Source organism: Phodopus roborovskii, unplaced genomic scaffold, assembly GCF_943737965.1.
Source record: "Phodopus roborovskii unplaced genomic scaffold, PHOROB, whole genome shotgun sequence".
Lineage (NCBI taxonomy): Eukaryota > Metazoa > Chordata > Mammalia > Rodentia > Cricetidae > Phodopus > Phodopus roborovskii.
Genome location: NW_026126480.1, coordinates 60,081,764 through 60,104,693, shown reverse-complemented (window position 1 = coordinate 60,104,693; position 22,930 = coordinate 60,081,764). Strand labels below are relative to the sequence as shown.

Here is a 22,930-nt window from a genome sequence, read left to right as displayed (position 1 = left end):
TTTGTATGATAATTAGTATATATTATATACATGTCATTTTCTTTATGGATATCATTCCATTCCCTTTGTATTATGATTAGCACTGCAAATATTGTATAGTGTCATAGTGTGTTATTGTTGTTTTCAAACTGATTTTTTTCTTTTGAATTTTTACTCAGTACAGGGTATGGGATGTTCTCTATAATTAACTGTAGTGGATATGTTAATCTATATTCGTGCCAGAAGTATGCAGCAGTTACTCTTTCCTTGCCTTTGCCATAGTAGATTCTGTGTTAAGGTGACAGTCACTTGTGGTTTGTACTATTCCAGTGCCAGGATTACAGATACCTGACACACTGCTCAGATTTCACATAGGTTCTTGAGATCTAACTCATGAAATTCTGTTTATACAGTAAGCACTTTTCCCATTGAGTCATCTCTCACGCTTTGCAGATTTACTTTTCCTAAATTCATGGGATTAGGAAAGATAGTAAGACCTGTATTGAACCATCTGTATAATAAACAGCCAAGAAATATTATTGGAAGATTCAACTGAATATCTGATAATGATGAAGGAAAAATGTAATTAGTATATTCTTGGAGACTGACAAAATACATATCACTCAAGAACAAACTTAAAGAAGGAGGTAGCTCCTTTTTCCAATACTTTCAACCTTATTTGGGTGAGCCCTCCATGGATTAGATGAGGAAAAGAACTGACATTTTTAAAGTAAGTCTTCTTGTTTCAAGTAGCGTGTTGTAAATACCACCTTGTATTCTACCATTAAACAAACACTAAATATTGTCTGTGTTTATTTGGATATCCCTATGAAATGAGAACAATTAAATAACACAAGGGTATTTTCATGTTACAGTTAATCTAGAAATTTTCTAAAATCCATTTGTGTAATACATCTTTTCAAGACACCTATGAGTGTCTTTCTATATGCATAGATTTCTATTGATGTGACAGAAAAAATTATTACAAGAAAATCATTGAATATGATAACACAGTCATTTGGGTTTTCACAATCTATTCAGGTTTTACTCTTCTGAACAAGATGTTATCTTTTTGCAGAGGAGATGTCGCTTCAAGTTCTTGGATTAAGTGTAGTGAGGAAAATATGATTCAGTAGAGAATAAAGAAAAGAAAAATGGTTCCAGATGATGTGCATCCAAAAAGTTAAAATAAAGCTGTAACATTATTATGACCTCAATACAATCTTTGTGAATGCACTCTTCACCTCCTTATTCCTTAGGCTGTAGACAAGAGGGTTCAACATGGGGATGACCATAGTATAGAAGACAGATGCAATTTTGTCAGTGTCCATAGAGTGATGGGAGCTGGGCTGCAAGTACATGAATATGACTGTCCCGTAAAAGATGGAAACAGCTGTGAAGTGAGAGGCACAAGTGGAAAGAGCTTTTTGATATCCTGTAACTGAGTGTATCTTTAGTATATTGATAAAAATGAAAATGTAGGATATTAAGATAAGTATAAGAGCAAAAAAAGATATTGAAGCTGGCTACATAAACAAGAACCAGGTCATTGATATGTCTATCAGAGCAAGATACAATCATTACTGCTGGAATGTCACAGAAAAAATGGTGGACCACATTGACCTCACAGAAAAAGAGACTTAATGCATTCACAGTATAGATGGAAGCATTCAATAAACCACAGATATAACAGCCAATGACTAAACATGCACACACACCTGTTGTCATGGTGGTGGCATAGTGTAGGGGCTTACACACTGCTGCATAGCGATCATAGGCCATTGAAACCAAAAGGTAGTTTTCTACATTGGCAAAAGTTGCAAAAAAGAACATCTGAGAGGCACATGCATTGTAGGACATGATCTTGTCTCCTGAAAGTAATCCAGCTATAACCTTTGGAGTGACTGTTGAAGAGTAACAAAAGTCTACTAAGGACAGGTTACTGAGGAAAGTGTACATAGGAGTGTGGAGCCGGGAGTCCAAGAGAATAAGTAGAAACAACCCCAGGTTCCCCACAAGGGTAATAGTGTAGATGAAGAGGAAAGTAATGAAGAGGGGGAAGCTGCAGGTGTGGGTCATTGGTGAGTCCCAGAAGGATGAACCATGTCACTTCTGTCTTATTCTCCATCAATGATATCAGTTAATCAACAGAAAGCTTTAAGGAAATTTTTAAAAGAGTAGAATAAGGGTCTGGAGAAATGGTCCAACAATTACAAGCACTGGCTTTCTATTCCAAAGCACTCAGAACTTACCTGGCAGCTCACAACCATCTATAACTCCAGTATCAGGGGTTCTGATGCCATCTTCTCGACACCTCAAGAATAAGACACACATTGTGAACAGATACAGATGTAGGCAAAGCACTGATACAAATAGAATATTTTTTAAATTAAGAATAAGGTAATAAAGGAATTTGAATCTTTGGCATGTTATTTCTTTTCTACCAAAAATTAAATGTATATTTATTAACAAGATGCAGTTTAATAATCATATAAAATGGTTATTTTAATGTATCTATGTGCCAATTCACTTTTCCAGGGATCTGTAAAACTGACTCTACTGTGTTTCTCTGCCAAGTGCTACTATAGAAACAGCCTGTTCTCTGTTCATAATTTAATGACTTTGATAAATTGTTATATCCATTTAAATTGTGAAGCACAGAGAAAAAAATTTCTGCATATTTAAGTAATATAATTACCAATATCTGTTGGGATCCAGGTAAACTTTTCACCCATTGCAAGCTAATTATCTAAATTATTTAACTTGATTACAATGAAAAATTGTTCTCTTCTGTATAATCACAGTGACATAAGTAGCAAAATTATGCTAATTTTATCTTGGTCACTAAATAGTTGCTCTCATTAAAGGTCAATCAAGTGAGTACTCCCTAACTCTGAAGTGTTTCTTCTGAATACTAAAATGTTCTGAAGGAAGTAATGAGTTTGAATTGCATTTTAACTCTTCTTTCCACACATGTTCTCATGTTTTTAATATAGCACATCTAGATACATTGATAAGGATATATCCAGAAGCATGAAGTTATGATTGGCTCAAACAAGGCTTTATGTTGAAGCAAATATTGTTCAGCAATGTACGTACTAGATCTGTTGGAAGAGTGTTCAATCTTAGAAGCAGTTTGGAATGATGAAATATCATTAACTAAAAGAGAGAGTTCAAGTTCTTGGAAGAGATACATACCAGATCAGCCACTGGAAAGTTAGAAAGCACCTAACTTTTCTAAACACTACATTGCCATCTGCAAAAGGAAGACAGTAATGAGGCCTGCTTGGGATATTTTTGGGAAAATAAAGTAATATATCAAAGGCAAGAAAATGCTGGTTGTTAAGCAAAGTTTGAGTACTACTGACCATGTTGTCATTATTATGTTATAATAGCATATAGGGCTTTAGTTCTGAATAAGATTTAGTCTTGAAGATTTTTCTCTCAAAATTGCCTTTTCTGCATTTGGGACTCTTGGATTGCCTGTGCCTTCTCATGATTTTTTTTTTTTTACTCTAAGTATATCAGTGCTGGTTATGCAATCTCACATGAAACATTCCTTTCAAAAGTTTCACTCTTGTAATCCTTAATTTTAGATTATACTTTCCTCTTTTGTTGATTTTTAGTTTTCTTTTTCTAGGAATATCATCCCACAGTAAGAACAGAGGCTAAGGAGCACATGTTCCTAGTTTATGGTCTTTGTTTATCTCATAGACATATTGTCCTTATAGTCTAATGATATTTAAACTTTGTTTGACTTAGCATATTTGGAAGGATATTAACATTAACAATTATTTCCTATCATCATTTTTGATCTTTTGGCAGTGATAACTATGTATGTGTATATTGAAACCATTTTAGTTGACAATCCATGTCATAGGATGACTTTTAAAATTTTCTATATTATCTACAAATACTGTGGTGTGTGTGTGTGTGTGTGTGTGTGTGTGTGTGTGTGTGTAAAGTAGAATAGGAAGTACCATTTCTTACTTTGTTAGAAAACTTATTATCTAAGAAGTTACATAGTTTTATCAATTATTGTACATGGTATGAAAAACATTCAGGGTGTAAGACTTAAGATCCCATGCAACAATGAGACTGAACTCTTGGCATGAAGATTGACATGTGGCTGAAAAAATATTCATTTATTTCTATCCCTTCATTAGTGTGCAGAAAGATTATGTTATCTTACAACTATCTTTTAATCTCCAAGCAAATCAAACATACAGTGAAAAAATAAGTTATATCAACCAAATTACATTTTATATTTCTTCTGAAAATAACTATTTCATGAATCATTAAGTCTCCTGTAGTATTTTAACAACTGCACATTTACTCAGCATTTCACAAGTAGGTTTAGAAAAGTAACCCTTTAGCTTGTAAACTCTTTTAGATCTCAAAATTATTTTTAAACAACTGTTTTCAAGTAATTCACCAATATACATACACATATACACACACACATACATACATACATACATACATACATACATACATACAGCCAGTTTTTAGTAGGGAAATGTTTTACATAAAATCATCCTTCTAAAATCTTAAAAATCCCCTATGCAGTATTTCACAATCTTCTTCAAGACGCTTGCTCTTAGAAAGTGATCAATGTTTCAACCCTGTCTAATGGAAGATGAAAAGAAAGAAATTCTGCACAGATCAAGTTCTGAATTCACCCTTGGAAGACTCACCTCCTTATTAGAAATACATACTACAAGAAAAGCAGACAAGACTCCCATAGTTCCCAGGTTGTATCTGTGAGGAAACCCATAAAGAACTTGCCAGATAAGAGTCGGTCAATGTGATTTTTACCTTTGGGTGTTTCCATTCAGTTTGCTTGAAGGCCCACAGCTGATCTTTAGGTGAGTCAGAGGACCTACATGTTTTAACAATGATTTCCATTCAGAAAATGAAGAGCATCTAATAGAAAATGCATACAGTTTGCCCCTAGTGAGCCTCAGTGAGATTTCAAAGGCTAGTGCATAGATGTGTGGAGAGAAATATAGACACTCAATGAGCTCAGGATGGTTCCCCCCAGAGTATATATGAAGATTCTCATCCTGTCTTCTTAGAAGAAAAGCAATTAACTAGCCTTGGGGACCAAACTAGTTTCTACATCATAGAAGTTAAATTTCCTTTTTAATGGCTAAATAAAAACACAAAAGTCATACATATTAATGAGACACCATGCAGTATTTCTACACATAATGTATATTGTAAAAGTTCAAGTTAGGTTAAGCAATATATTTTTGTGGTAGAAATATTCAAAATCCTTCATCCTAGCATTTTCTCTTCATTTCTTCTAAAATTTCTTTTTATTTCTCCTAGTCTTTCCAAACACATAATACATTATTGTTATCTATAGTAGCATTTGTGCCCAATAGTATATTTCAGCTTCTTCTTCCTAGTCAACTGTAACTTGGCATAATATCCAAAGATCATTTATTATTCTTTTACTCCTCAGAAAACTCTGCATCACATTTTTTAAAAATCTACTTATTACTACTAATTAATTTTAAAAAATTATTACAGCCTCATAAAAAAAGTTTGCAATGAACCTTCAGCTTTCATTGTGTACAACAATTTGAGGAGTATTGGTATTGGCTCTTCTTTGAATTTCTGGTAGAATTCTGTACTGAAAACATCTGGCCTTGGGCATTTTTTGTTTGGGAGAATTTTCATGACAGCTTCTATTTTATTGGAGGTTACAGGTATATTTTAATTGCTTCTCTGTCTTCATTTAATTTTAGTAAGTGGAACCTATCCAGAGATTTTTCCATTTCATTTGAATTTTTGAATTTATGGAGTACTGAATTTCTTCAGTGCCTGTTTTTATGTCCCCCTTTTATTTCTGATTTTGCTAATTTGCATGTTGTCTCTCTACTTTTTGGTTAGTTTAGATAAACATTTGTCTATCTTGTTGATTTTCTTGAAGAAACAACTGTTACATTGATTATTTGTACTGTTTTCCTAGTTTTTACTTTATTTACTTCAGCCCTTAAATTGATTATTTCCTAGCATCTACTATTCTGGGATGAGTTTTCTTCATTTTGTTCTAGGACTTTAAGTTGTGCTGTTACTTCTCCATTGTGACTATCCTTCATTTTCTTCATAAGGATACTTAATGCTATGAACTTTCCTCTTAGTACTGCTTTCAAATAGTCCCACAAGTTTGAATATTTTGTGTCTTCATTCTCATTGCATTCTAGGAGGCCTTCAACTTCTTTATTTCTTCCTTGACACAGGAATGGTGCAATTGCTCATTATTCAGTTTCTATGAGTTTGTAGGATTTCTGTAATTTGTTTTGTTGTTGAATTCCATGGGACCTCCTGAAACTGAGAAGCTTCTGTAAGGCAAAAGACAGTCAACAAGACAAAATGGCAGGCCACATAATGGGAAAAGATCTTCATCAACCCCACATCTGACAGAGGGATGATTTCAAAAATATACAAAGAACTCAAGAATCTAGTCAACACAACACCAAATAATCCAATTAAAAAGTGGGGTACAGAACTAAATTGAGAATTCTCAATAGATGGGTATAAGATGCTTAAGAAAGTACACAACATACTTTGCCATGAGGGAAACGCAAACCAAAACAGCTCTGAGATACCATCATACTCCTGTCAGAATGGCTAAAATCAAAAACAACAATGACAGTTAATGCTGGAGAAGATGTGGAGAAAGAGGAACACTCCTAGACTGCTGGTAGGAGTACAAACTTTTACAGCCAATTCGGAAATCATTATAGCAGTTCATCAGGGAAATTGGAATCAGTCTACCACAAGATCAGGTAATTCCACTCAGGAACATACTCAAAAGATGTACATTCATGAAACAAAGACATCTGTTCAACTTTGTTCATGGCAGCATTATTTGTAATAGCCAGAACCTAGAAATAACCGAGATACCCCTCAACTGAAGAATGGATAGAGAAATTGTAGCACATTTACACAATGGAGTACTACTCCTAGGAAAAGAAAACAATGGAATCTTGAGATTGAAAGGCAAATGATGGAACTGGAAGAAACCATCCTGAGTGAGATAACCCAGTCACAAAAAGACAAACATGGTATGTACTCACTCATATATCGATTTTAGACTTAAAGCAAGGGATCACCAGCCTACAATCCACACAGCCAGAGAATCTAGGCAACAAGGAGGACCCTAAGAGAGAGATACATGGTCCCCCACAGAAGGGGAAAAGGAAAGATCTCCTGAGCAAACTGGAAGAAAGTGGAAGGGGAGAAGGAGTTAGGAGAAAGAAAAGGGACGAGGAAGATGGGAGAGGAAAACATGAAGGAGCAGGAAGATTGAGTTGGGGGAGAATAGAGGAGCAAGAAAAGAGTTACCATAATTGAGGGAGTGATTTATAGGTCTAAAGAGAAATCTGGCACTAGGGAAATGTCCAGAGGCCTCCAAGGATGACAACAACTAACAACATAAGCAATAGTGTAGAGGCTACCTTAAATGTCCTTCCCTAACAATGAGATTGATCACTACCTTATATGCCATCCTAGAGCTTTCATAAAGTAGCTTACAGAAGCAGAGGCAGACACCCACAGCTGAACACTGAGCCAAAATCCTAGAATCCAGTTGCAGAAAGAGATGAGTGATGAGCAATGGGGTAAAGAACAGGTTGAAGACTGTCATGTAGCTGGCAAGTTGAAGTATATGAAGTTTTCTTTATTAAGTGGATATCTTTGTCTCCCAATCTCATTTATTGAATGGGACAGCTTCTTGTCCCAGTATGTTGCCTTGGGAAATTTTAAATCATCAGTTGGCTATGGTTATATAATTTAATTCTAGAATGTCTGTGTTATTAATGTTTTGAGATAAGTCCCATTTGATCAAGGAAAATATTTTTTTTTCTGATTTACTTCTTACTTTAGTTTTTAAGTACCATGTTTGGGAAATTTTATCTGTACTCATCAGAGATATTTAGTTCCCACTTCCCCTTTTATTTTGCACTGCCATAGCTTTATTTCAGGTTGTTATAACCCGATATTCTGACAAAAGCAACTTAAAAGTTAGATAATTAATTTATGACACATTTCAAGGTTATAGACCATCACTACAGGGAATTCAAGACTGCAGAAAACTGAAGGAGCTTCTCGGATTAATCACAATCAAGAACAGGGAAAAATGAATTAATGCTGCATGCTAATGATCAGCTCACTTGTTCTAGTCTTACGAAAATCTGGTATCTCCTGCCCAAAGAACAATGCCACCCACAGTGTCTAGGCCTTCCAGTAAATCAAGACAATCCTCCACAGACATTCATGGATCAGTCTAATGAGAATGATTCATCACTATGACTCCCTTCCCAGGTGACTTTAGATTCTGTTAAGTTGCCAAAAATATTACACTTCTCTATCTGACTTTGATATCAAGATAAAACTAGTTACATATAATTTTGACAAAAATTTTCCCAATATTTGTTTTTTATTTAAAAAAATTTAAGTGTGTTGAGAATAGAAAAAAAAAGTTAATTGAGATATAATAAACTCATATTTTTCTTTATTCTCTATGAACCCTCTGATATACCCCAACTCCAAATGGATCAAATACCTCAACATAACACAAGAACAGACTGAACCTGACAGAAAAAAAAGTAAGATTTTCTGCACAGAAAATGACTACCTGAAGAGACACCAATAATGAAGTTATGAAGATTGGCAATTAATAAATGCACCTCATGTAATTGAAAAGTTTCTGCATGGCAAATGACACATCTTTCTGACAAAACAGGAGTTTACAGAATTTGCAATATTTTTACCAATTCCACATCTGATATAGGAAAAATAATTAAATATAATATAAACAACTCAGGAACTAGATATCAAAAACCCAAATAATCCAAATAAAATGGAGTATAGATCTAAACAAAGTATTCTCAATTAAGGAAACTCAAATGGCTGAGAAACAAAGAAATATTCAGTATCCTTAGACATCATGGAAAAGCAAATGAAAACTAATCTAAGATTCCTTCTTATAACTGTAAGAAAGGCTAAGATAAATAACACAAATGACAGTTCATGGTATTGAGGATATGGAATAAGGGGAACACTCACCAACTGCTGGTGGAATTGCAAAGTATAGCCACTATGAAAATCAGTGTAGTGGTTCCTGAGAAAGATGGGAATTGATCTAACTCAAGACCCAGTTATATCACTCTTGAGCATATACCCAAAACATGCTTCATACTAACAAAGGTACACTTGCTCAACCATGTTTACTGCTGCTCTATTAATAATAGCCAGGAACTGGAAACAACCTAGATGTCCCTCAACAAAAGAATAAATAAAGAAAATATAGTGCATTTACAAAATAAAAATAGAGATTTTCTTGGCCAATAAAAGACTGACACCATTAAATTTTTAGGACCAGGAAAATAAATACAGTATGTATTCACTTATAGGTGAATATTTGCCACTAAATAGATGATAACCAAACTACACTAAAATCAATAGACCCAATGAGGTTAGGTATGCATTTAAGGGACTAGCGGGAACATATGGGCCTTACTGACAGGGAGAAATTGCAAAGATTTTATGGAGGACAGATGGCAAAGGAAATAGGAACAAAAAGCAAAGATCAAATAGAAAGGGGAAATGGAAACAGGGTTGAGGGAAAGGTTGCAGGGAGGGACAGCTAGAATTGAGAGGCATTTGAGGGGTGTGGAAACATCCTAAAATATACGAAGGCAATCTTAATGGATTCCCCCAAATAATGGGGGATTCAGAGTCACAATTAGCCATTTCTTATCACTAAATGAAGCTTACAGTACCAGGACTGGGTGGCACTCAATTGAGTTGTTGGCCAAAAGGCACCATGAAAATTCCCAAGCAACACAGCATGTTGCAAAGATGATATGTTGCTCTCCACAAACTGATAGAAAAACACCATTGCTGAAGATAACACCCACACAACACACAGAACATGGAGAGGTCAAGCTGATGCCTCACTATTTAGTATTTAGTCACCAAAACATAAATGCAATCATCAACCCATCCATGAAACCATTATTCTACTATGCAATCATTTCTGCAAAACATTCTAGGGCAATAGTGGAAAAAAAGCTTATGAGAGTAACCACCCAACCTCTTATTTGAACTAAGGCTCACTTCAAAGATGAAACACACATCCAACACTGCCAGATACTATAAAGCCCATAATTCTAGGGCAAAACAAAATACTACGGGTCTTTAAAACAAACAAACAAAAAGTAGTGATAAAATGATTCCTAATGATTTTCTGCCTTATTAAGCCATCATCAGAGAAGATTCCCACTACAGCATGGAGATAAATATAGAGACCCACAGCCAAACATTAGGTAGAGACAGATCTTAGAACACACATCTCTAAATATGATGTCACCTTCTCTCAGAGCTCATGGAACCCTGTGAAAAAGGAGGCATAAATAGTGTAATAACCAAAGGGAATGGAGGACATTATGAAAACAAGTTCCTCTAAATCAACTGAGCAAAGCTCATATGAGCTCATAGAGTCTGAGGCAGAATGCACAGGGTCTAGACATGTCTGCACTAGATCCTGTGCATATATATTATAGCTTCCAGTTTAGTGGTTTTATGGGACTTCTGAGTGTATGAACAAGTTGGTCTCTGATTCTTGTGCCTTCTCTTAAGCTCTACTCCTTCTGTCCATTTGCCTTGTCCAACCCTGAAGTGATGGTATTTGTTTTATCGTTTATTTTGCTACTTTTTATAATATAATTCTTTAGAGATTCTTTGGGAATTTCACATCATGCACCCAAATCCCACTCATCTCCCAGCCTCATCATACCTGCTTCTCATCTCTTCAGCATTCCCCCCAAAAAAAAACACCCCAAATTAATTTAAAACAAGCAAAAAACAAACTTTGTTTCTTTGTCTTTCCAACACTTCTTTATTCACACTTGTGGCATTGAGAAAAGTGATGTGTCATGTAATATATTCTTTTTTTTTTCCGAATAGCTCTACCCCCAAAATGCTCATCGCAATGAATCATTGGTCTTGTTCAAGGCCTCTGGCACACCATCATCACTGAACCCTCACCAAAACTCCTTTTGGATATCATGTTGCCCATGAAATCATGAAGATCCTATAGCTATTTTTCCACTGGATCAGTCCCTTCAAACAATCCAGTAGGTTGTATATGGGGTAGATGTTAGGGTAGGCCAACCAAAGCCCCAGCATACGTCTGTATAATAGCTGAGCTAGTTGGTATGGGTCACTAAGACTGCTCCTCATGCAAGGAGCAGAGCCACATCTCCTGGGTCCATGCCATGTCCATGGTGATGGATGGAAACATATCTCTGAGTGTGGGAGCTCATTCTATTATGAGGGATGGGGCCAACTATCTCTTGGCTGATAAAGTGTCCAGAAAGAGGCAAGGCCAGCTATTTTCAGGGCAGGGAGGAATAGGGCTGTGTAGACATCTGATTTGTGGATCTGAAATGGCAGCCACACCCCTTTGGGTGTGGCTTCAGACAGATGGATGTGGAAAGAGAGTAGTTGGAGGCATGGTTTTCCTTTGCACACACTTTCTGTTGGATTAGCAAATCTCATAGGAAGGTCAGGGAAATGATCCAGTGGTTCTTTCTTTTTCTGTGTAATTGTTCCCCAATAAACATCCATTTATCACTTATCATTCTAGTGATATTATTACATCCTCATTTTCATTTAGCACCCAGCTTAGGTGTGGGTGGATTCCCACAACCAGTCCAGACCAGCCCACTTTGCTGGACTACTGTGGCCTTGTACATACCAAAAGTCAACTGCCACCAGATTCACTGCATTCACCATTGGTGGTGGCCATAGGCTTTTCATATTTTACTCCAGCTGCTGAACTGGCTGCACAGTTTCTCTCACCTAGAAAGGATTTTGAAAGTCCTTACCATGAATAAATGACAAAAATTTCATGAGATGGACATATTGAGAATGACTTTGACCTTACACCACTTATGTGTGTACAGAAACACCCCATGGTACACCACAATAATATACCTAATTCATATTTTAACACTTGTCAGTGAAAATTAATTTACATTATAAAAGTTGTAGCCAGCTTTATCCCTAATAAATTGTTTCTTCCCTGGGAAAGCAGAATAAAGAATTTCATGTATTCTCAGAGGGAAACTCTCCAGAGATCTCCAAGTCTAAAAATTCCCTTCACATCTCTGCCCCAGAACTACCAATGTAAATCCATAGCATCTCATTTGGAAAGGACACACTGCATGCTGTGCTCATTGAATGTCATTTAGTCCTTTGAATAGTAGCCACTCTTACCTGAGGATTTGCTATAAACCTTCAATCATAATTAAGGTAAAAAGCCAAAGATCACATTTAATGATCTTCAAATGATAACCTCTCCAAGATATATATCTCAGGTAGTTTATAGACACAACCAGGGAATTAGATATGAGATGTGATTTTATTATATTTATATTACAAATGTGAAAGAAGTATATGACTCTTGCAAGAACACATGGCAAAATGAATGATAAATTTGGAACTTGGTTGTGTAAATATGATTTTACTCAGTTTTCCTTGCCTCACTGAGCTTGGAAAAGTTGACCACCAGCTGAGAAGGTACTTATGCAATATCCTGTGAATGGTTTCATGATTTTGGACTGACTACTCTATGATGAATGTTCTTTCTTTTATAGAAATCTGGTAAGCATCTATATTGTAAAAACAGTAAAGTCAGGAATGTAACCCATGTTGAAGCAGAAGGCTGTACGTATCTGCTCTGAGTTCCTTGAAAATACAAAGATGGTTTTTAAAACTGTTCTAAATGGATGATCCAACAAATAAGAGCCTAAAATATTTGTAAATATCACAGTGTTCACTACAGAGACTTGGTGATTTGTTAGCCAGATCTATCTCCAAAATGATAAACAAAGAATAAATTAAGTGGTGACTTTATATATATATATATATATATATATATATATATATATATATATCCAAAAGAGTGAAATGATCTGTCTAGAAATGTGAAAGTGCTCCTAAAATATTAATTATGCTTTAATCTGCAATTCAATCCTTATTCTCTCTATCTCATGTTGAATCTAAAGAAATATATTTAACTCCTGAATCGAGAACAATTTTTCCTCAAGTAGTTTGTGTAATTTCAGAGCATCACATTTCTAAAATACTCAGTTTTCATGTTGATAAAATACAACACTTCTCTTACATACTCCAGCATTTACAGACATGCCATTTATACATAAATCCCTTATATTTGCTAAACCTTATTGTAAGGAGTAAGGTTTTTCCTCCCGCTGCTGGTTTTGTTCCACCGCCATGCCTGCCCCAAATAACACACCGAGACTCTGTATTTGATATAATGCTTTGGCCAGGTACAAGTTTCTTATCGGCTAGCTCTGTCTTAAGTATTAACCCATTTCTATGTATTACCACATGGTCTTACCAGGGAGCAGAGGAATGGCAGTTCTGTTCTCTCCAGATTCCCCATCTTGACTCCTCCTTACTCCTTCCTCTTTCTTCCTTGTGTGCTAGTCCCACATATCTTGCTTTCCTATTGGCCAACAGTGCTTTATTCATTAACCAGTATGAGAAACATACATACAGAATGACATCTCCCATCATCTCCTCTTTTCTGTCTAAATAAAAAGAAGAGGTTTAACCTTAACATAGCAAAATATATAACACAACAGTTATCAACCAAGAATCACAGTTAACAATATTTAGTCCATTAACATTTAGCAAGATTTAAAAAAATATTCCATCATCTATTCTTTGTGTGTCTAAAGTCTATGTGTAACTTATCTTTAATTGTTACTAAGGAAAACTATAACCATAACTATCTGTCTTCAACTCCCTCAAAGCCCACAGAAGGATAGTTTATAAACTCTAGAAATGACAGAGACATCTTGCCTTGTCAGTCACCTGAAGTTCTTCTGTAATCTTCCATCTTCAGCCCATAGGCCATAGTGTGTCTGGCAGACTCCTCAGCAAAGCAGGAAACTTTAAACTGTCTTGGCAGTCTGTCAGTCACTTTTCTTTGTGTCCTGCAGACTGTCTGGCAGAGTCTTCCATGAAGCAGGAACTCTGTAGCAATGTCCATCTTGAATCAGCAGTCACTTCTGTGGGTCCTGCATGTCCAGTTTATACAGCATAAAGTCAAACAGTCCAGATAAGAGCAGTATCTTGTCCAAATGCCTAATCTTGCCATACTGAAAGTAAACTTCATAACATGTATCTTCGATGTCCATCTTCCTTTCTGATGCAGGTGGTATTGCCAGCATATACGTCTCACTGTCAAGAAAAACCCTAAACCATTTTAAATGCCATATTCTGTAGGTCTTTGAAAGGTTTGAAGAATGCCTATCCATCTCAAATACATCTCTATATATCTAGAAAACCTAACACTATATGTTTTGACAATTATAGGTAACTATCTATAATCTGTCCTAAATTATACATTACATTTCTAAAGAACTATGCAAACACAATATCTAAACAAGAGGAAAAATATACATATCACAAAATCAACCTTAAATTGTATCAATAAATGAAAATCCATTCCAAAAGAAAGTAATTATATCTATACCATAATCCCCTTTTTAACCTTTAAAAAGAATTGGCTGTGATCATTAATCATTTATAACCAATCCCATTTAAATGAAAACACACATTTGTAAAAAATATTTGGGAATTTGGGCATCGTTCTTTCCAAACTGCTTCCTGCTGGTAGGGGACGCTGTAATGGAGATCCTAAGAAGATGAAATCCTGGCTGTTGTCTGTATGGCTGCTTTGTTCAAGCTATTTTGAATGTTGGATTTCCAGCGACTCTGTTTCAGGGGGTCTGGCTTGATCAAACCACATTAGTCTGGAAAAAATCCACAGCTTTTCATTTTCTGTAGAAACAAAAATAGAAATCCTTTTCCCCAGTAACTTGTCCTTGAACTTAAATTTTGGAGTCAGAGCATTTTTAAAATATATAAATTGGACTGATATAGCAGCATTTGTTTTAACAGTTGTTATTTCCTCAGCAGTCAAAAGTTACAGACAATATAACACTGTAAAATATCCAGATTCTCTCTGAGTTTTCCATCTTTACGTGGCTTTATTATTACTCTCTTTCTTTTACTTTTTATTTTTTCATTTTTTGAGATTGGGTTTCTCTGTGTAACTTTTATCCGTTCTGGAATTTACTCTGCATACCAGGTTTACTTTGCAATCAGAGATCTGCTTGCCTATCTCCTAAGTGCTGGGATTAAAGGCGTGTGCCACTACACCCAGTTCTTCTTTGTCTTTTGAAAACCATTTTATTTCTTTTCTCTCCCAAGCCTACATATATTTTAGACCATACTGTAAACTTTTAGTGCATTTTCTTAATGTGAATCTGTCTTTAAATCTTTATCCTTTTTTGGCCATGAGTCTTTTTCTGGTAAACAACAACATTGCTAAAATGAAAGTCATAGTTGTTTCTGCCGCAGTTTGTCCAAGATGGCGGCGGTATTTTACCACCAGCAATGAGAGCTGTGGTCACCGCTTTGGTCTACTTGGCAGAAAGTAGCATGTTGCTGGCTTGGAGATGTGGTCACTGCCATTGTCAGCTCTGATACACACCTATAAATTGTTAGCAGAGCTTCTTAAAAGCCTTGCAGTTTTTTTGCCACTTGTGCTGAGTCAGGAAACTTTTCTTAAAGGAGCCACGCGAATATCTGCTTGTCTCTTGCAAAGCAGAATCCAACCGAGAAAAATGCTGCTACCAAGAAACCTTGCTTGTCTCTGTTCTTTTGTTTGTAAAACCCTTTTTGTCTTTAAGCTTTTGTTAAGTTTTAAGTGGAAGTTCTTATTAGCCATGTGGTTGCCATATGTAAGGAGTAAAGTTTTTCTGCCTGCCGCTGGTCTTGTCCTGCCAAAGCTCCAGCCCTAAATAACACACTGAGACTCTGTATTTGATATAATGCTGTTGGCCAGGTACTAGTTTCTTATCGGCTAGCTCTGTCTTAATTATCAACCCATTTCTATATATTTTCATGTGGTCTTACCAGGGAGTGGAGGAATGGAGGTTCTGTTCTCTCCAGACTCTCCATCTTGACTCCTCCTTACTCCTATCTCTTTCTTCCTTGTCTCCTAGTCCCACCTATCTTGCTTTCCTACTGGCCAACAGTGCTTTATTCATTAACCAGTATGAGAAACATACATTAAGAATGACATTTCCCATCATCTGTTGGGCAAAGAACTGCCCCCACCTTGACCACTGATTTGGACATACAGTCCTATGTGCTTGCAGGAGACAAATATAGAAGACTGCTGGACCTTGCCAAGTCAGGGTAAGACAGCCTTTCTACCTCCTTGCTGTTGTTGTGGTCTGTCAAGTACTCTTTGCTTTAGCCAAATCTGGGTGTACCAGCGTTGCTGTGAGACCTAGGGTGACTGTCCAGGTGGCTTGCTCTTTCTGTCCTCACTACACATTTTGGAAGTTGCCCATCCACACTTCCTGTCTACCCTAGTATCATTTTCCTCCTCAGGTCTTTGATGAGGTTGAAGATTAAACTACCACAACTATTATTCTCTCTTTCTAGTTAGATATATTAAGTACTAGACTTAAGTTTTCCAGCTTAGGACAACTCTACTGTAAACTCCATTATGCCTTCACCCTAAGACTAGATATGTAGGTCATTTTTTTTCTCGATTTTCCTTTTCTTAGAACACACTTGTTATTCACTGTTTTGTATATAGTTTTGTATCAAGCCTAAATCTTTTCTTTAGACTAAAAGGGGAATTGTAAAGGGATATTCACTTTGTTTCCTTCTGTGGCACTGACCACGCCCATTGGGGGTGAAGCCAGGGGCAGAAGTGACCTGTGGAAGGAGGTCTGAGGAGGAGCCAGGGAACGCTCTTTTGCTGGCGGGTTGCAGAGAGGAGAGCATCCATGGAACTTGCTGGTGTTCATCTGTCTAGGTTGTAAGTTATTTCTCCCTGAATAAACACCTATTCAGCCTATTTGTTTATCCTGATCCTTATTTAACCACAATACCTTATCTACCACCTTAAACAGCTAAACTAAAAATTTGTTTTAATATTGGGTTATATCTAATGTTTTAAGAGGGTTTGCACCTAGCCCTTTTGCATCTTGTTATGCTATGTTTGGTTGATATCTCTGGGATACCTTCTCTTTTCTGAGGGGAAACAGAGGAGCACTGGGTCTGTGGGAGAAGGTAGAAAATATGAGAAAATACAAGATTTAATAAAAATGAGTTCTTTTATCTCAACCAAGCTATTTTTCTAAGGAAATTTTTATTTTAGAATGACCTGAATATCCGTTGCCTTCAGTTGCAAAATGTATCAGGCCTAGGATGAAGTGGACTTAGGGGAAATGCTGACAACTAGAATGAAACCCAGAAACATGATCAACCTCCCCAATCAAAATACACCTAAAGCCAAGCTTACTTCTGGGACGTTAAGACTAATCCTCAATAAAAGATCTCATTTCAGTAAAGGCTCCACTACAAGTTATATATTAACATTTGTATCATGCAAAAATTCATAAGGAAAATCACATACCAAAGCCAGGATGCTTTTCTTTTATTATATTATTTCTGTGATTATAATCAAATTATATGTTTTTCTCCTTCCTTTTCTTTTCTTTTTTTAAGCCTGAGCCATTGGCCAACAGTTTAATAAATAATATATCTCTATATGTTCATTTCAGACAAACTGGCTGTGGGACCAGGAGGGACAGAAACCTCTGTCTTCAGGATGCTGCTGCTTCAAGCCTCTGAGTAGCCCTGGTTTCTGCAGGTTAGTTTCTGCCATGCTTAGTCTTGATCTAGCTGTGTTAATCCCCTCCATACCACTTTGTCCTCCCTCACAGGTACATGGTGTTCCTGAAGCTGTTCCTGGAGACGTCAGAGCAGCACTTCATGGTGGGACACAAGGTCTTCATTGACCATCCAGCTGATGTGCCGCAGGTGCCCCCAGGAGCAGGACTGAAGCTGGTAGTGCTAACTGTGTGCAACTACAGCCACTAGCAGGATGTGTCAATGCACAGGATGGAAATGATCAGCTGCTTCTCAGAGCAGCACTTTCTGCATGAGGTGGATTACCTGGTGTGTGCAGATGTGGACATGAAGTTCAGTGACCATGTGGGTGTGGAGATTCTCTCAGCATTCTTCGGTACCCTGAACACTGGCTTCTAGAGTAGCAGCCAAGAGACCTTTACCTATGAGTGCAGGACAAAGTCACAGGCCTACATCCCCTGGGATGAGGGTGACTTTTACTGCATGGGGGCCTTCCTTGGGGGATCAGTGGTGGAGGTGTACCATCTCACCAAGGCCTGTCATCAGGCCAATTGCATTTAGGCCGTGTGGCATGATGAGAGCTATCTGAACAAGTACCTGCTACACCACAAACCAACAAAGATATTGTCCCCAGAGTGCATGTGGGACCAGCAGCTGCTGGGCTGGCCCTCCATCATGAAAAAGCTGAGATACATGGCTATACCCAAGAACTAACAGACAATCAAATCGGGAACCAATAGCTGAGTTCCTTTTGGAAAGGCCAGATGGATATCCAGGAGTACTCCAGGTTGTATGGAACTGGAAGACTTGAGATACATTACTGAAGTGTCACCCTCTACCCCACCTCAAAGTCCAGCAGGCCTGGTACCAACCACTTGGTTTACCACACACTGAGACCCCAGATTGACAGCCACCTTAGCTATTCACAAACCAAAAATGAGCAGAGGCAATGGTCACAGGGTCCTGATCGGCCAGCTGGGCTGTCAGGAGCTAAGCACCTCTGAGGCCTCGAGGCTGTGAGTCTCCCTGCCCTCCTGCCCATTCCTAAGGGCACTGGATGTTTAGGTACAAGCCCTACTGCTATCCATATATACCCAAAAAGATTGGGGTGTTGGGGATCTCCAGTTAGGGGCCCCATTTGACACACTAGTCTCACTCCTCCCCATTCCAAACCCCACTCTTGAGAAAACCTGCTAAAAGTCAGACCCTCCCTGGGGCTGCTCAAAACCATGCCTACAGGCTATATAAAACCTGGTATCCATATTTGTCATGTTATTCCTCCCCTGCCTCCCCAAGGATACCCCAAGAATTGTTTTGCCCTGTTCATTAGACCTGAGTTTATCAATTTGGTTTGATTTGGCTTATTGAATCAGTGGCAGAGGAACCCAACAACCAGAAATCTAATACTTAACACTGGACATCTGTCAAGCCTCCTAGCAGAGGAAGGGAGAAGCTGAGTGAGGATACTCAGGCCCTCAGGTAACTGCATGACAGAGTTTCTCCCGTGTTCTGGAGGTTCCTGCTGCCATCTTACTGAATAGGAGCAGAGGAACACAGTGGGAGCTGAAGGTGGCTTTCTCCTTCCTTTTCTCCCCTTCAAATCCTTCTATGCACCTCCCTTGCTCTCTTTCAAATTTGTGGTCTCTTTTTTCAAGCAGAAACATGATGTGGAGAAAGTGTAATAGTCACTCACATACTTTGTAAATAAAGTAAGAGAAGAGAGCACTATTTCTAGATATACAATTATGCTGATCTTTGTTTTTAACTTGAAAAGTTCTTTGACCTGATGTTGCATAAAAAGTTAAATTAAATGCAATAGTTTAAATATTTTTTAAAATTAAAAAAGAAAAACGACCTTCAATTAAATGGTGTAGGAACAACAGTCATTGGTAAGGAGTAAGGATGATCTAAAGAACACAAGAGAACCCATATCATCTCAGTGACCCAGTATAGAACAAACAAAAAGTTAGAGAATGAATCTTTCAGAATTCTTATGGCTAGAATACTGAAGGTGGCATACACCTTCATTAATCAAACTTAAAGATCATCATCCCATTCTGACAATAACAGGATTGCTATGGTTAACAGCCATAATGTATCGTCTTTGATGTTTATTCTACCAATAGTGCCTGAAAGTACTATCATTACTGTCTTTAAGTTAAATGAAATTAGATGCTTATGGAAGTTAGGCTAGTACCAAATTTGACAGGGATCTATCTCTCTCAGGAACTGCAACTCTAATTCTACTAAATCTGATAGCATAACATCATTCAGGACTTCTGCAGGTTGAGCATCCTTCCACCATGGTTATTCATAGCATCACCTACTCGTTATATATATATATATATATATATATATATATATATATATATATTTATTATGGTGTGTCACATAAAACCATCTTCAACCTACTTCAATGTTCAAGCCTTTGGTAAATCTGTATGAACGTGTGTGTGTGTGTGTGTGTGTGTGTGTGTGTGTGTGTGTGTATTTAATGAACATATGCATATATATATATATATATTATTATATAATATATATATATATTATTCTTTTTGGACAGTATTAGTATTGGACAGGGAATGATTTCATTTTCCAGATTTTGTTTGTTTCCTTATTAAACGTCTAAAGATGAGGAAATTTATGGCAAATGAGATGAAATTACTGAGTACTCAATAACTTTGTAATTCAGTGTAAAACTCAAAACTTTTGCTATGTTAGAGCAAAATAAGTCAACAAGTTCAGTCAAATTTACCTCAAAAACATAGAATTAAAACTTGGCATGCTCTATAACTTAAAGTCTCATTTAATGCTTGAGTGTATATGAATTAGTCAACATCATTATTCCATAGTTTCCATAGTTTTCATGACTTGAACAACAATGTAAAAGATATTGTTGAGATAAAACACAGAAGTGATATAGAAGTCAATAGTAGTTCTTGACAGGTGAGTGGCAAGAAAATGCTAGGTTTTGCTGAAATAAAAAAAAAAAAAAAAAGCTGGGCCTACCTCTGCGAGTCCACTTGGAGTTCCTGCGGGCAAGATCCTTGACCGCCAAATCCTGGCCTCTGCCAAAGAACGAGGTCTTAGCTGGAGAGCGCCAGTTTCCAGTGAGATCCCACTACCCTGCAAAATCTTCTCAAGTTCCAGCTCAGCCATCGTCCTCTTCAGCCGGATATTGGCCAGAGCTATTGGTCAGAGGTTCACTGTGAGCACCTGCTGGCATCTTCTTCTGGATCTTCATCCTTGACCCCATCCCTGGATCCCTGTCTGCGAAGAAGTCTCCTAGAGAGCTTGGACCACACAGAGCTACAGATATTGAATCTAAGACCCACATAAGCCCATCGGGGAAATACCATAGAGAGAGGGGGGAGACACCACCAACACCTACTGGAAGAAGCTATGGGAAGAAGGCAATACAAGAGAACACCTAACAACAGAAAGACAAACATGACACCACCAGAATGTAGGGAATCTGCACCAACTAGAATGGAACACAACAACAAATCAGAGGAAGCAGAAGGGTACGACTTAAAAATTACCATCATAAAAATGATAGAGGCCCTCAAAGAAGAGGTGAGAAAATACCTTAAAGAAATGGAGGAAAAAACAAACAAAAAAGTGGAAGAAATGAACAAATTACTTAAGGAAAGTACAGAAAGCCAAGAAAAAACAATTAACCAGGTGAAGGAAACGGTTCAAGACTTGAAAACTGAAATTGAGAAAATAAAGGCAACACAAATGGAAGGAATGCTGGAAATTGACAAGCTGGGCAAAAAATCGGCAACGACGGACACAAGCATAACCAATAGAATTCAAGAGATGGAAGAGAGAATCTCAGGCGCAGAAGATAAACTAGAAGAAATAGATTCATCGACCATAGAAAATCATAAATCCAACAAATCCTTAACACAAAACATCCAGGAAATGTGGGACACCATGAAAAGGACAAACCTAAGAATAATAGCATAGACGAAGGTGAGGCAGCCCAGCTCAAAGGTGCCGAAAATATATTCAACAAAATCATCGAGGAAAACTTTCCAAATCTGAAGAAGTACATGCCCATGAAAGTACAAGAAGCATACCGAACCCCAGATAGGCTGGACCAAAGAAAAAAGACCCCTCGACATATAATAATCAAAACACCTAGCATACAGAATAAAGAAAGAATATTAAGAGCAGCGAAGGAACACGGACAGGTAACATATAAAGGCAGACCTATCAAAATTACACCTGACTTCTCCATGGAAACCCTCAAGGCCAGAAGGTCCGGGATAGATGTTCTAAAAGTATTAAGAGAACACGGATGTCAGCCTAGTCTACTATATCCAGCAAAACTCTCAATCAATATAGATGGATATTTAATGACAAAACCAGATTTTCCAAATATGTATCTATAAATCCAGCCCTACAGAAAGTATTGGAAGGAAAACTCCAACCCAAGGAAGGTAACTATGCCCACAAAAATGTAGGCAACAGATAATCCAACTACACCAGAAACCAAGGGTGAAGCAGAACTAATATATTCACAATACCACTGCCAACAACAAACCTAAATCAAACAAGCATCAACAATCAATGGTCCTTACTCACCCTCAACATTAATGGTCTTAACTCACCTATAAAAAGACACAGGCTAACAGAATGGATACGAAGAGAGAATCCATCCTTCTCCTGCATACAAGAAACACAGCTCCAAAGAAAGACATTACCTCAGGGTAAAGAGTTAGGAAAAGATTCTCCAATCAAATGGAAATAAGAAGCAAGCAGGCGTAGCTATCCTAATATCTAACAAGTTAGACTTCAAACCAAAATTAGTCAAAAGAGACGGTCATTTCATATTTATCGCAGGAGAAATCCATCAACACAAAGTCTCAGTTCTGAACATATATGCCCCAATACAAAGTCACCCAAATTCATAAAAGAAACACTACTAAAACTCAAATCTCATATAAAACCTCACACACTTATAGTGGGAGACTTCAATACACCACTCTCAACACTAGACAGGACCACAAATCAGAAACTCAACAAAGAAACAAAAGAATTAACAGAAGTTATGTCTCAACTGAGATTAACAGACATCTATAGAACATTCCATCCAAACACAAAGAATATACGTTCTTCTCTGCTCCACATGGAACCTTCTCTAAAATCGACC

At 37.2% G+C, this 22,930-nt stretch overlaps 2 pseudogenes; one reads left to right on the top strand and one right to left on the bottom strand.

Moving 5' to 3' along the window:
* Positions 1-1,184: 1,184 nt before the first annotated feature.
* LOC127228913 (olfactory receptor 5B3-like) lies at positions 1,185-2,113 on the bottom strand (annotated as a pseudogene).
* A 13,353-nt stretch (positions 2,114-15,466) lies between these two features.
* LOC127227860 (histo-blood group ABO system transferase 2-like) lies at positions 15,467-18,513 on the top strand (annotated as a pseudogene).
* Positions 18,514-22,930: the final 4,417 nt, after the last annotated feature.